This window comes from Eretmochelys imbricata, chromosome 1, assembly GCF_965152235.1.
Source record: "Eretmochelys imbricata isolate rEreImb1 chromosome 1, rEreImb1.hap1, whole genome shotgun sequence".
Lineage (NCBI taxonomy): Eukaryota > Metazoa > Chordata > Testudines > Cheloniidae > Eretmochelys > Eretmochelys imbricata.
The window spans coordinates 71,495,586-71,510,569 of record NC_135572.1 but is presented as its reverse complement, the minus strand read 5'-3'; positions in this window follow the sequence as shown (position 1 = coordinate 71,510,569).

Below are 14,984 nucleotides of genomic sequence, written 5' to 3'. Positions count from 1 at the left end.
TAAAGGCATCAAGGCCTGATGGAATGCATCCTAGAATACTCAATGAGCTGACTGAGGAGATATCTGAACCATTAGGGATTATCTTTGAAAAGTCATGGAAAACAGGAGAGATTCCAGATGACTGGAAAGGGGAAAATATAGTGCCAACCTATAGAAAGGGAATTAAGGATAACTTCGGGAATTACAGACCAGTCAGCTTAACTTCTGTACCCAGAAAGATAATGGAGCAAATAATTAAACCATCAATTTGAAAACATCTGGAAGATCATAAGGTGATAAGTAACAGTCAGAATTTTTGTGTAAAACCAACCTAATAGCTTTCTTTGACAGGGTAACAAGCCATATGGAGGGGGGGGAAGCATTAGAATTGTTATATCTTGAATTTAGTAAGGCTTTTGATGCTGTTGCACATGACCTTCTCATATACAAACTAGGGAAATACAACCTAGATGAAACTACTATCATATGGGTGCATAACTGGTTGGAAAATTGTTTCCAGAGAGTAGTTGTCAGTGGTTCACAGTCAAGCTGGAAAGGCATATTGAGTGGGGTCCCGCAGAGATCAGTTCTGAGTGTGATTCAGAGTTCAATATCTGCATCAATAATTTAGATAATGGCATAGAGAGTACACTTATAAAGATTGTGGATGATACCATGCTGGGAAGGGCTGCAAGGGCTTTGGAAGATAGGATTAAAATTCAAAATGATCTGCACGAACTGGAGAAATAGTCAGAAGTAAATACGATGAAATTCAAAAAAGATAAATGCAAAGTACTTCACTTAGGAAGGATCAAACAGTTGCTCACATACAAAATGGGAAATGACTGCATAGGAAGGAGTACTGTGGAAAGGGATCTGGGGATCATAGTGGACCACAAGCTAAATATGAGTCAACAGTGTAACACTGTTGCAAAAAAAGCAAACATCATTCTGGGATGTATTAGCAGGAGTGTTGTAAGGAAGACACGAGAAGTAATTCTTCCACTCTATTCTGAGCTGATTAGGCCCTAACTGGAGTATTGTGTCCAGTTCTGGGCGCCACATTTCAGGAAATCTCTGGGCTTCCTCCAATTTTTCACAGAAGAGCGACAGAAATGATTAAAGATCTGGAAAATATGACCTATGATGGAAGATTGAAAAATATGGGTTTGTTTAGTCTGGAAAAGAGAAGACTGAGAGGGGACATGATAATATCCTTGAAATACATAAAAGGTTGTTAGAAGGAGGAGGGAGAAAAATTGTTCTCCTTAACATCTGAGAATAGGACAAGAAACAATGGGCTTAAATTGTAGCAAGGGAGGTTTAGCTTGAACATCAGGAAAAACTTCCTGTCAGGGTGGTTAGAAGCACTGGAATAAATTGCCTAGGGAGGTTATGGAATCATTGGAGAGTTTTAACAGCAGGTTAGATAAACACCTGTCAGGAATGGTCTAGATAATACTTAGTTCTACAATGAGTGTAGAGGACTAAACTAGATGACCTCTTGAGGTCCCTTCCAGTCCTATGATTCTATAACTTTGAATAATGCTATGCAAGGTTAACAAAAATCTGTCAAAATGCACAGCACCATCTCAGGACCTGATATGTCTGCAGGAATCAGCTTTGCTAGTTATTCATTACTCGGGTAAAAGTGCACAAAACATTTTTCCTCCTAAAGCTTCTCATGCTCCCCCTCAGAATGCATTCCACTCCCCCCTCAGGGAATACGTTCCGTATCCCCCTCAGGGGGCCCATCCAGCCCCATTTGAGAACCTCTGAACTAGTGTACTGTGCCACTTACTATAAATAGTGAAGGAAGGGAAGAATGATTTTGTTGTTATGTTACTGAACTGAAAGTCAGACAATCTGGGTTTGATTTATGGCTCAGCTACAGACTTCTTGTGTGACCTTTGGCAAATCCCTGGATCCTTTTTTTGCAACAGATGCCAACCTGGTTACGCAGCTCTATCTAATTCTCTGCTTAAAGAAATAAATTTATACCTCTTGTTGAAAAGCAGCATTGCAGCAGCAGTACAACATTTCTATCAAATTATATTAAAGCATACGTTAAAATTATCTAAAACATGGCTTAATGAAAGTTTCTATTCACCTGGGTATAATGCTTACATTATCCTAAAGTAGCAACTTTGTTTTAAAAAGTCATAAAATGGATATAGTACATAATCTGCAATATACCAAATTAGGGTTAATAAATTTAACAGCCCAATTGAAATATCAATATTCAAATAATCAAGTCCATCACTCATGGGAAGTTATACTAGGAGCGGCTTGCAGAAAATAAAAACAGTAATGCGTGCACATTGTGTCTCAGTAATTGAGAGTTTAAGGTAGGTTATCTGTGAATAAATACAGTCCACTAGAGAAGAATTTCAGCTACTTTCCTGTCGTTGCTTCTCATTGGCACTAGCTCACTTCTCTTGGTATTGCCGACATCCAATGATATGAATGCCCCTTGACTTGATGGTATCCAACACCATATGTCATCACATCAGACAAGGATAGTGCTGGTTGATTCCTTATTCCCATAGTATTCACTTGTTACTGGGAGCCCAATGCTCCCATGATCAGTGCACGTGTTTGAACCTTGTAACCCCTGGTTCTCAAGGTGTCAGCCAGGAGGACATAATACTCCACTTTTTAAGCGCCAACATCAGGGAAGACCAGGGTTCTGTTCTCAAAAGGAACTTTGCCATCCACCATGATGACCCTCTTCTGTTCCTCATTAGTATTGACAATGTCTGATCATAGCTGACTCTCTGTTTCAGGGACAGTGGAGTTCATGGCAACCTTCCCCATACGTGGTAGGATGGCCCTGATTAAGACGTCTTGGATGGAGTTGTGGTGCAGCCTCACATGACCGAGTGGGGTGTGCAGCTGTAGAAGACATGGGGTAGCATCTCAGTAGCACAGCTGCACTTTCTGCATTGCTTGTCCCAATTCCTGTAGCGGGTGGATCCATTCAGCAAGACACAATTGAGCCAGGCCCTGTGTATGAATCTCCAGACAGCAAATTGGGTGAAGATGCCCCTGGAGAGGAAGTGGGCATCCCACTTGCATGTCACCCCAAAAGCCCTGTCCTGGTCACACTTCTGTTTCAGGTTTTCCACTATTGCCAATGGAAAGCATCTTTCACAGTACTCTTGAGTATGGTCCTAGCTCTTGGAGTAATGATTGTGTGCTCAGTGTTCTTGACCTGTGCCAATAGGACTCCCAGCTCCTGACATTCTTCAGACCACATCCATTGGCAGACAATACACTTTTCCAGCTATTACATGGTGTTGGAGGCATGAGTCCAAAGTGAAACAAAGTCTCACCCATCTCTTCCTAATTCACCTTCAGGGAGCTGCTCAGGTAGGTGGCAATATCTTGGCTGGAAGAGGTCCCAGTGATTCGCTTCCTGATTATGTCAAGCACAGCTCTCACCATGATGTTCCTCACCATAGCATCCAGGCATGTCAAAAGACAGAATGCATGAGTGATATCCACAATGTCACACAGAGCTCCCATTTGAGGGACTGTGGCACCACCCTGTGTGTGTGAGATGTACAACAGTTCGTTATCGGCCCTCTGAGGGAGGTACATACACTTCACCAACTGCCTTATGATGTTGTCCGCCTTGTTGAGAGGTACCTTTGCCACAGCAGATCCCCTCAGGATGAATGAAATATGAGGGATCAGGAAGGCACCAAGAGCCAGAAGCAAGACGTCAATCTTGGCCTTGTCCCATAGGATCTCCACAATGGCATCCTCAGATGTATACATTTTAACAAAGTCACTACTTTGTTACAAATTCTGGGTTTTTTTTTAATTTTTAATTGAAACAAAACATTATCCAAAGTCATTTTTCAGCATGTGTCCTCACTTCAATTTGAGCAAGTTAACCAAATATGCAAATCATAACTCCTGCATTTCCTTACTTTTTAATGATTATATCTGTAATTAAAAATAGTCAAATATTTTAATAATTTTTTCAACCAAAATGTCTTTGAATAAAATAAAAAAAATCACAAAAAATACTTACAATTTTGTCAGCCCTATCTTCAACCTCAACATGTAGTAGTTTCCTGTAGTAGGTAGATCCATACATACTGTAGCTCTTTTAAAACTGCTAGTTTTTTTAATCTTGAATTTAAAATATTGCATATGGCACAATAGTTAGAAATCTTTAAAAATGAAATATTTATAGCTTTGTTCTTAAGAGTATGGCTGATTTAAGTTCATGCTCATTAAAACACTCCATTTATATTTTATTAATAATGGTAAGATGATAACATTGTTGCACTGTTTCATGTATTGCAATTATATAGAAAGCTACCAAGAATAGAATGCTTAAGAATGTAATGAAGAACCAAAAGCCAGTTATTAATGGTAACTACCAAGAAATTAAAGGATGGGAAATTACAGAAGTCGACAGAGATAACAAGGATGTTATGTAAGAGTAAATTAAGTATCACTAACTTCCTTCAGAATCCTGAAGGATATAACAAAAGAGAGAGCTCTCCCCAGGAAAGCCTTCAAATCCTTAATCATATGAATAAATCATATACAAGTCAAATGGTCCAACTGACTTCAATGGGCGTGTTTGTGGGTATGATCCCACTGCATGGAGGTCAGTTGGAGTTTTGCCATTGGCTTAAAGGGAGCTGGATGAAGCCCTTTGCAAGTAGGGTTTGTGGAATAGAGCCATTGGTGATAGTACCTCTCAACTAAGTTACATAAAACATGTTCCTGAGGGAATGTGCGTGTGTCATGGCTGGGGAGGGGTTTCTTTCCACTTGATCATTGTTTTTTACAACAATGTGGTTTGGAAGAACATTCTAACAGGTAGCTAGGAAAGCAGGAATGGAAAAAAGTTACACTTTGTACTTAGCAGCTTCCCAGTATCCACAGAGCCTATTGAAAATAGATTGGAACGGATAACTGGACATCAGGACAAAGGAAGAGAGTGGCTGCAGTCTTAATCCCTACAGCTACATTTTCTTTATGTTTTCTTCTTGTTTTTATGAAAAAACAGTACTACCAGCTAGTTTGAGGGACAGAGCCATAATTGATTGTCATTATCCCAGTGGTTGTTCTTCCATTGCACACAGTTCCTGACCCTTCTCCTGCAATGGAGTTTTCCATTTCTGGAGTACAGTGGTAAGTTAAAACCCCAGCCAGCATAATCAATGCACATTGTACATACAGAGGCTTATTATGTTAAGACCTATTGGCCTCCCTTTCTTTTATCAAAATGAAAATCAAACCCAAACAACTCTGCCATATGCATGTGAAATCTGTTGATCATCAAGCTGTATTTCATTTGGTAAATAGTGTGGTCAAGTAGAATGAACACATGCACAAGAGCCCAGACTTCATTAGTTGTAATCCCAGCTGTACTAGTTACTACGAGCCCACATTTGAAAAAGTTTTCAGTAAACAGATTTGATGTTTGCAAAATGTCCAGTGCTTAAGTCTGGGCTGGGTGTGAGAAAAAAGGTCTGTGCATACACCAATATTTGAGCTGCATTAACACCAGGGGTATTCTGTGTGTGCACCTCAGGAACATGCAAAAGCATCTGTTTGCTCTTTTTCAACCTTTGGGCCACATCCTGTGTGAATCTTAATGTGTCCTTCTTGAAACACTGAGATATTAATTAGAACTCACTGGGAAATGGACATCTAGTTCTGCCAAAAATATTGCGTTTCGGGGAAAATGTTCATCTTAAATAAGGACGGAAATAAAAAACCTCAAAAATTGTGGAACTGGAAGGCCATCATAATTTGTTTTCGAATGACTTGACTGTTCCTGCCCTGAGAATGTTTCAGTCTTTCCGAAATTAAATATGCTTTCTTCCATCCAGAAAAGCGTAGGAGTCCTGGCTGCCGGGGGGGCACATCGGGTAAAATGCTGGGGAGCCAGGGAAACTCAGAAGCCTAGGCTCCCTGAGAGCCTGCCAGGTGGGCTGCCAGGAAGCTGAACAGACATACAGGCAAGCCGTCAGAAAGCTTGGTGAGTTTCCCTCCGAAACCTGCCCGGTGTCCTTCAAAATGTCATCACATGCAACGCATTCCTTCAGATTTCCATGAAAAGATCTTTTCTGGTAGATGGCTTTTCTGTCAGCAAATTTCTGACCAGTTTTAATATAAACATTTACCTACTTTGCTGGGGTGTTGTTGGTTTGTTTGTACATCACTCTGAAAATAGAGGGCCAGATCCTCACTGCTATATATCAGCATTACTTCATTAGAGCTACATTGATTTACACAACTGAGGAGATGTCCCAAAAAAGTGCTTTCATAAACACTAAGGGCTGGATTCACCAAAGGATTTACATGCCTAGCCTCCACTTTTGGTGCCTAAATCGCTAGATCAAGCCACAGTGGGATTCACAAGCTGCCCTACAGAGTGCATGTTGTGTGTGTGTGTGTGTGGCGGGGGGATTGTGAATCCCACTGTGGCATGAGAGGACTTGTTTTGCATCCTGGCTCAGATGTTCACTTCCAGCATGGCTTCAGAAGTTCACTTAATCTCTGTATGTTTGAGTACCCAATCTGTAAATTTCACAGTAACAGCCGTGTTAGTCAGTATTCACAAAAAGAAGAGGAGTACTTGTGGCACCTTAGAGACTAACCAATTTATTTGGGAATAGGCTTTCGTGAGCTACAGCTCACTTCATCGGATGCATACTGTGGACACTGCAGAAGACATTATATACACAGAGACCATGAAACAACACCTCCTCCCACCCCACTCTCCTGCTGGTAATAGCCAATCCAAAGTGACCACTCTCTTTACAATGTGTATGATAATCAAGGTGGGCCATTTCCAGCACAAATCCAGGTTTTCTCACCCCCCACCCCAAAACACACACACAAACTCACTCTCCTGCTGGTAATAGCTTATCCAAAGTGACCACTCTCCTTACAATGTGCATGATAATCAAGGTGGGCCATTTCCAGCACAAATCCAGGTTTTCTCACCCCCCCACCCCCATACACACACAAACTCAGTCTCCTGCTGGTAACAGTTCATCCAAACTGACCACTCTCCTTACAATGTGTATGATAATCAAGTTGGGCCATTTCCAGCATAAATCCAAGTTTAACCAGAACGTCTGGGAGCGGGGGGGGGGGGGGGGGGTAGGAAAAAACAAGGGGAAATAGGCTACCTTGCATAATGACTTAGCCACTCCCAGTCTCTATTTAAGCCTAAATTAATAGTATCCAATTAGCAAATGAATTCCAATTCAGCAGTTTCTCGCTGGAGTCTGGATTTGAAGTTTTTTTGTTTTAAGATAGCGACCTTCATGTCTGTAATTGCGTGACCAGAGAGATTGAAGTGTTCTCCAACTGGTTTATGAATGTTATAATTCTTGACATCTGATTTGTGTCCATTTATTCTTTTACGTAGAGACTGTCCAGTTTGACCAATGTACATGGCAGAGGGGCATTGCTGGCACATGATGGCATATATCACATTGGTGGATGTGCAGGTGAACGAGCCTCTGATAGTGTGGCTGATGTTATTAGGCCCTGTGATGGTGTCCCCGGAATATATATGTGGGCACAGTTGGCAACGGGCTTCGTTGCAAGGATAGGTTCCTGGGTTAGTGGTTCTGTTGTGTGGTGTGTGGTTGTTGGTGAGTATTTGCTTCAGGTTGGGGGGCTGTCTGTAGGCAAGGACTGGCCTGTCTCCCAAGATTTGTGAGAGTGTTGGGTCATCCTTCAGGATAGGTTGTAGATCCTTGATGATGCGTTGGAGGGGTTTTAGTTGGGGGCTGAAGGTGACGGCTAGTGGCGTTCTGTTATTTTCTTTGTTAGGCCTGTCCTGTAGTACGTGACTTCTGGGAACTCTTCTGGCTCTATCAATCTGTTTCTTCACTTCCGCAGGTGGGTATTGTAGTTGTAAGAATGCTTGATAGAGATCTTGTAGATGTTTGTCTCTGTCTGAGGGGTTGGAGCAAATGCGGTTGTATCACAGAGCTTGGCTGTAGACGATGGATCGTGTGGTGTGGTCAGGGTGAAAGCTGGAGGCATGTAGGTAGGAATAGCGGTCAGTAGGTTTCCGGTATAGGGTGGTATTTATGTGACCATCATTTATTAGCACTGTAGTGTCCAGGAACTGGATCTCTTGTGTGGACTGGACCAGGCTGAGGTTGATGGTGGGATGGAAATTGTTGAAATCATGGTGGAATTCCTCAAGGGCTTCTTTTCCATGGGTCCAGATGATGAAGATGTCATCAATATAGCGCAAGTAGAGTAGGGGCTTCAGGGGACGAGAGCTAAGGAAGCGTTGTTCTAAATCATCCATAAAAATGTTGGCATACTGTGGGGCCATGCGGGTACCCATAGCAGTGCCGCTGATCTGAAGGTCTATTCAGGGGACACCATCACAGGGCCTAATAACATCAGCCACACTATCAGAGGCTCGTTCACCTGCACATCCACCAATGTGATATATGCCATCATGTGCCAGCAATGCCCCTCTGCCATGTACATTGGTCAAACTGGACAGTCTCTACGTAAAAGAATAAATGGACACAAATCAGATGTCAAGAATTATAACATTCATAAACCAGTCGGAGAACACTTCAATCTCTCTAGTCACGTGATTACAGACATGAAGGTCGCTATCTTACAACAAAAAAACTTCAAATCCAGACTCCAGAGACAAACTGCTGAATTGGAATTCATTTGCAAATTGGATACTATTACTTTAGGCTTAAATAGAGACTGGGAGTGGCCAAGTCATTTTGCAAGGTAACCTACTTCCCCTTGTTTTTTCCTACCCCCCCCCCCCCCGATGTTCTGGTTAAACTTGGATTTATGCTGGAAATGGCCCACCTTGATTATCATACACATTGTAAGGAGAGTGGTCAGTTTGGATGAGCTATTACCAGCAGGAGAGTGAGTTTGTGTGTGTGTGAGAGGGGTGGGGTGAGAAGACCAGGATTTGTGCTGGAAATGGCCCACCTTGATTATCGTGCATATTGTGGGGAGAATGGTCGCTTTGGATGGGCTATTACTAGCAGGAGAGTGAGTTTGTGGAAATGGCCCACCTTGATTATCATGCACATTGTAAGGAGAGTGATCACTTTAGATAAGCTATTACCAGCAGGAGAGTGAGTTTGTGTGTGTGGTTTTTGGAAAAAGGGGGTGGGGGGTGAGAAAACCTGGATTTGTGCTGGAAATGGCCCACCTTGATTATCATACACATTGTAAAGAGAGTGGTCACTTTCGATGGGCTATTACCAGCAGGAGAGTGGGGTGGGAGGAGGTGTTGTTTCATGGTCTCTGTGTATATAATGTCTTCTGCAGAGTCCACAGTATGCATCCGATGAAGTGAGCTGTAGCTCACGAAAGCTTATGCTCAAATAAATTGGTTAGTCTCTAAGGTGCCACAAGTACTCCTCTTCTTTTTGCGAATACAGACTAACACGGCTGTTACTCTGAAATTTACAGATTGGGTACTCAAACATACAGAGATTAGTGAGTTTAGTAGCTGAATATGGGCTCTTTCCATTAAAGCACCGATCATGCTCCATACCCATTGACATAAGTACGGATAGAATACTCTTTAGCACCTCATAAGAGGAACTCAGCAGCTCACTGGATTGGGTCTAATATCTCTGATAGTAGCAATACAAACTCTAAAGTAAGAGAAAAGGTACTTAAGAATTCACAATAGCTATAGACAGCAGAACACTATGTATTTGTCAGGGAGAAGGCATTAGTTAAGGGACATTGAATCTGCAACTCTTGAAAAAATGAAAGCCAGAGTCATTCCAAACTGTTTAAACATCATGGTCCAATGTATAATGAACTGTGAAACTGAATGATACGGCTAGGTGTACATTTCTTCCTAAGGCACAGATCAAACCATTTGCGCTCTTCTAATCATCTGAATGCTAGCTTTGTGTTGTGCGCTCATGCAGGCTTAGCAAAATGAGAGCCTTAATACAGTATGAAAGATTTGGTATCCTACTGACTTTTGAGCTGCAGAGCTAAGAATTTACAGGTGGTAATGAAAGCATAATGTGAAAAAGGTAAACAATGAATATCTATGAAATGGAGAGAGAAAATGATCAATAATATATGTATCTGCCAAAGGAGAGAGAAATAAAATTGTTAGTGGCAGATATGTAAGATTATGAGGTTGAAGACAAGGATAATTGAAGATATTTGTGATAAAATAGAAAATGAAATTTTCCAAGGTCATCACACTGCTTTTAAGATGGATATAGACTAGGTTCTCTGGACAATTGGACAAGTCAAATAAAAGCTGATTTTCCAGACCACACATACTATTTTATGGCTTATATATTGATTAACCAATGCAGAATTTAATGTGTTTTTCCCCCAGCAAGTTTTAAGATACATTATTGCTTTTCTTCCTAGGTACTATTAGGATCCATCTTTCTCCTCCAGAAGATTTTGTCACATCTCCAACATTGCTCCCTCTGCAGCCTCCTTTTTCTCCTCTAATCTCCCTTACCTGCATGAAAACTTGATCATCTGTTTACAATATTTTATAGGTATGTATGTTTGAGAAACTGGCATACCCAGAGCATTTGTCAAAGCCCTTTCTGAGAGAAAAGAGTCTGAGGTTTTCAAACTAGTGTTATCCTCTATTGAAAGATTTCCTTCAGTATCTTGATGCTGCACGGTCATCATATTAAAATGCAACTTTAATCCTACTACCTCTCATCTATTTGTCATTAATCACACCTCTTTCAGAAAATAAAATTGACCCAAAGTGTTAACTGAGTCACCTGAAAAACCTACCAGGAGAAGATGGACTATTGCTGTGACAATTCTGATCATCCTATCTCAGAGGCCTGAGTAGATCATTATTGGCAATCTCTTATCTGCTTAGAGAACTGTCCTTTGCCAGGAGTGTGCAAGCCAATATGTGAATATACAACACACTAGCCTGCTGCACATTAACTGTCCATGTGGACCCTGTTACCACACACTAAAAGTTCCCTAGAGCAAAGTGAGGAGTATGTCAACTTTTATTACACACTAGGGAACTTTTAGTTCACAGTAACACAGTCCACACAGAAAGTTAGTGTGTAGCATGCTGTAGTGTGCTGTAAATTTGCACCCCAGCTTGTTGTGCACTCACTGACCACGTAGACCAACCCTTAGTTTTTCCTTTAACAGTATCGTAGATTTTATCTTAAAGGAACCCACTTAAAACAATTTTCATATACTCACTGGGCAGAAGATTAACTTTTAATATTCAAATTCAGTTATATAATAGGTGGGACACAGTGACTACTTTTAAGAATACTCCACAATGATTTACTACATGCAGTGAAGAAACATACTAAATAACAACCCATGGTAGAGCTCCCTTCAAGAACCCACTGCAGCACCAAAGAAAAGGTGAGGGAAGAAAGAAAATGTCCCCCACAGAGATCAAAGAACAAATGTGCCTAAGAACTATGGTAGGCTCTGTTTTATATATCAGGAAGTATTATGCTGTAGGACCAGGCGGACTGTAGGGGCGGTGTTTATTGAACCAAGGCATATATGACAGCCTAGTGTCCTTGTGTCTGGAGGAAGGGTAAATTCCTTGGGTTTTCTGTGTAGCTTTTGGAATATTTTACACACACAGGCACACACATTAAAATAACATTTTTAAGGTTGCAAGTCAAGTTCTCAGAAGTTAGGAAATGCCAGAAGTAATGCCTCCCCATGCATACGCATTATGCTACAGGCTTTAATAATATAATCAGATACTATTTTTTCCACAGCATCTCTGCCCCATTCAATGCATTGAATGGACCTGCCTTGGGATGAAAAGGATCTTCAAATCCCTGCTACAAAGCATAGGGGTGAAGAGCTTTCCAAAGAAAAGATCAGCAGTATTGTTTAATATAAGCAAAACAATATGTATTTCCCTAGCCTCATTCTTGTAAATGGCTGAACAGTTTTTCCAAAAAAATATATATATAATTGAGCCTGAAGCATACATTCCACATGGAACATTTCAACTCAGATGGTTAAAGGCTTGGCAAAGTTATAAGCAACTGAAAATAAAGTCTTAAAATGGGAAGTGTCTGGCAAACCTGAAAAGAGATGGAGCTGCTGCTGTCCCTGTGTGACATTAAACAGGATACGAGCTGGACTATTGAACAGCCATGTCCCATCTATCCCTGTGGTGCGTTTTACACAGCTTCATTGTGAGAGCATCCACTCCTGGTCTGCGCAGGCATACCTTCCAGCATGTAAATTACTCCCAGCTATATTGCCAGAGTGCTGTCAGCAGCCACTCTTGAATTACACTGCAGATTCCCAGTCCCAGACTTTTCCCCAGAAAAATATGCGACTTGTACTGCCCAGCTCTCTTCTGGACAACAAAAGCTCATATACAGTCCATCATTTTATTAATAGAAAATGATATGCAAAAATTCTGTTATCTCCAATGACATTTCCCAAACACTTACATCCAAGCACACTGGTTGATATAAAACAAGAAAAGAAGTTTTATTATCAACAGAAAGATAGATTTTAAGTCATTACAAGTAATGAGGCATAAAAGTCAGAATTTGGTTACAAAGAAATAAAAGGGAAAATGCAACTAATACCTAACTTAACAAGCTAAAAGAATTCAAAGCAAACGTTTCTCTCACCACATGCTTCACCATTCTTACTGGCTGAATTCCTATCAGCCAGGACCCCTCCTCAGTCCAGTGATGCTTCCTATGTCCTTCAAGTGTTATTGATGCCGTGAGAAGAAATGAAGGGAGAGATGTTTTGCGGCATCTGTTCCTCTTTCTTATAGGTCTCTTTTTCTTTGAAAATCATCTCCAGCTGAGGAACAGAAGACATAAAGTCTGTGGAGATGGGAACCTCCAGCTATTTCTTTGCCAAGATGTAAATTTCTCACTCACACTTTTTTTTCCTGCAAAAGAATGGCCACTTAACCCTGTGACAGTCTATTTAATTTGGTTGATACCTGGCTAAGGTGTCAGTTTGCCTTTTGTTTTTTGAGAATATGGTGCATGGCTGCTTTCCCAGATATGGAATATGTTTTGTAACCTCATAAAGTAGAATTTTATAACTTTACATACAGTCTTGCCGCACACATTTTACCAGGACAATAATGATCAGCAAATTATGAGTTTTCACATGATACTTCACAAGGCATAGTTTGTACAAAATCCATTATAGTTTCATGAAAAGGGTGAACACAGGGATACAGACTGTCACACCTGGCCTATGGAGATCCATTTAAGTATAATTCATGTAGCATATATGAGTGCAGGGCCCTTTGTCTGCAGTTTTCTGCGACACACTTTCTGGTGTTTTAAGTGTTCACTGCTGGCCTATCTTTGTTCCCAATGGTGCAACTCCCAATGGCTTTGATGGACTCAGAGTTATGTCAATGCTGAGCATTTGTGAAAATCCCACCTTTAACCAAATATAATTTGATTCAAGGAAGTTGTTCTACTTCAGAATCCCATATAAACCATAGCAAACTTTTCTTTTATAGCACTTTCTGTTTGTTTTGCAATATATTAATCCTATAAACCAATTTTTTCTCAAATTTTTCAGGTGGCAATCTCTTATTTGCAGTCAAATATTTTCATAACTATTTCAAGAAGTAGTTTTTTGAAAGTATATTAGGAACAAAAAGAATACTAACAATTGCATTGATTCATTCCTAGATGGAAACAATAGAATTATCAATAATAATGCAGAAAAGGCAGAAGTTTTCAATAAATATTTCTGCTCTGTCTTTGGGAGAAAAAACAGATGAAGTCATCATATCATATGAAACACTTTTTCCATTCCACTAATATCTCAGGAGGAGGTGAAAGAGCAACTAAAACAATTAGATATTTTTAAATCTGCAGGCCCAGAAAACATGCATCCAAGAGTTATAAAACAGCTGGCTAAGGAGCTCGCTGGACCATTAAGGTTGATTTTCAACAAAGCTTGGAAGATCAGGGTAGTTCCAGAAGACTGGAAGAAAGCTAATGTTGTATGAATATTTAAAAAGTGTAAACAGGATGACCTCTGTATTTGACACTGGTGTCACTACTGCTGGAATACTGTGTTCAGTTCTGGTGCCCTCAATTCAAGAGGGATGTTGATAAATTGGAGGAAGTTCAGCGAAGACCCACAAGAATGATTGAAGGATTAGAAAACATGCCATATAATGATAGACGCAAGGAGCTCAATCTATTTATCTTAACAAAGAGATGGTTAAGGGGTGACTTGATTATAGTCCATATACATGGGAACAAATATTTAATAATGGACTCTTCTATCTATACAAAGGTATTATATGAGCCATTGGCTTTAAATTGAAGAAAAACAAATTCAGACTGGAAATAAGTTGTAAATTTTTAACAGTGAGAGTTACTAATCATTGGATTCTCCATCACTGATCACTTTTAAATAATGATCGGGAGTTTTTTTTTTTCTAAATTATATGATTAGGACTTATTTTGGGGACTTTCTATACAGGAGGTCATACTAGATGACACCAGTAGTTCCTTCTGCTCTTGGAATCTCTGAACTATAACACCCTTGCAATTACTGTAAAAGTAAGAGTAAAAAGCATAGCACTGATTACAATGCTAAACCTATATAATTTATTTCTGTATGTGCTTTGAGAAGTTGACAGAAAATATTTGACCTTGCAGTGTAAGGATGTGCAAGCAGTAGGAGAGTGAGATTTTCTTTGCTTTAGATTGTAATAAAATTCCCAAGGTGATGCAACCCCCTGAATGCCTTATTTTTAACTCCGCCCCAGTGGTCATGACCCATCAGCTGATAAACACTGATCTGAACTGCTTTAAATTGCCACCATGGCAGAGCCCCAGCAGCTTGAATTGTATTCATTTCACTACCCCACAATTCCCCACATTCTCAGTGTGGTGCAGGCAGCAGCAAGGAGTACAGAGAGGCATGTGTGGTGCCCCAGAGGCAACTGCTTCATTTAAAACAGCCCATCAGTAACTTAGCAGAGGCACCCCTACTTC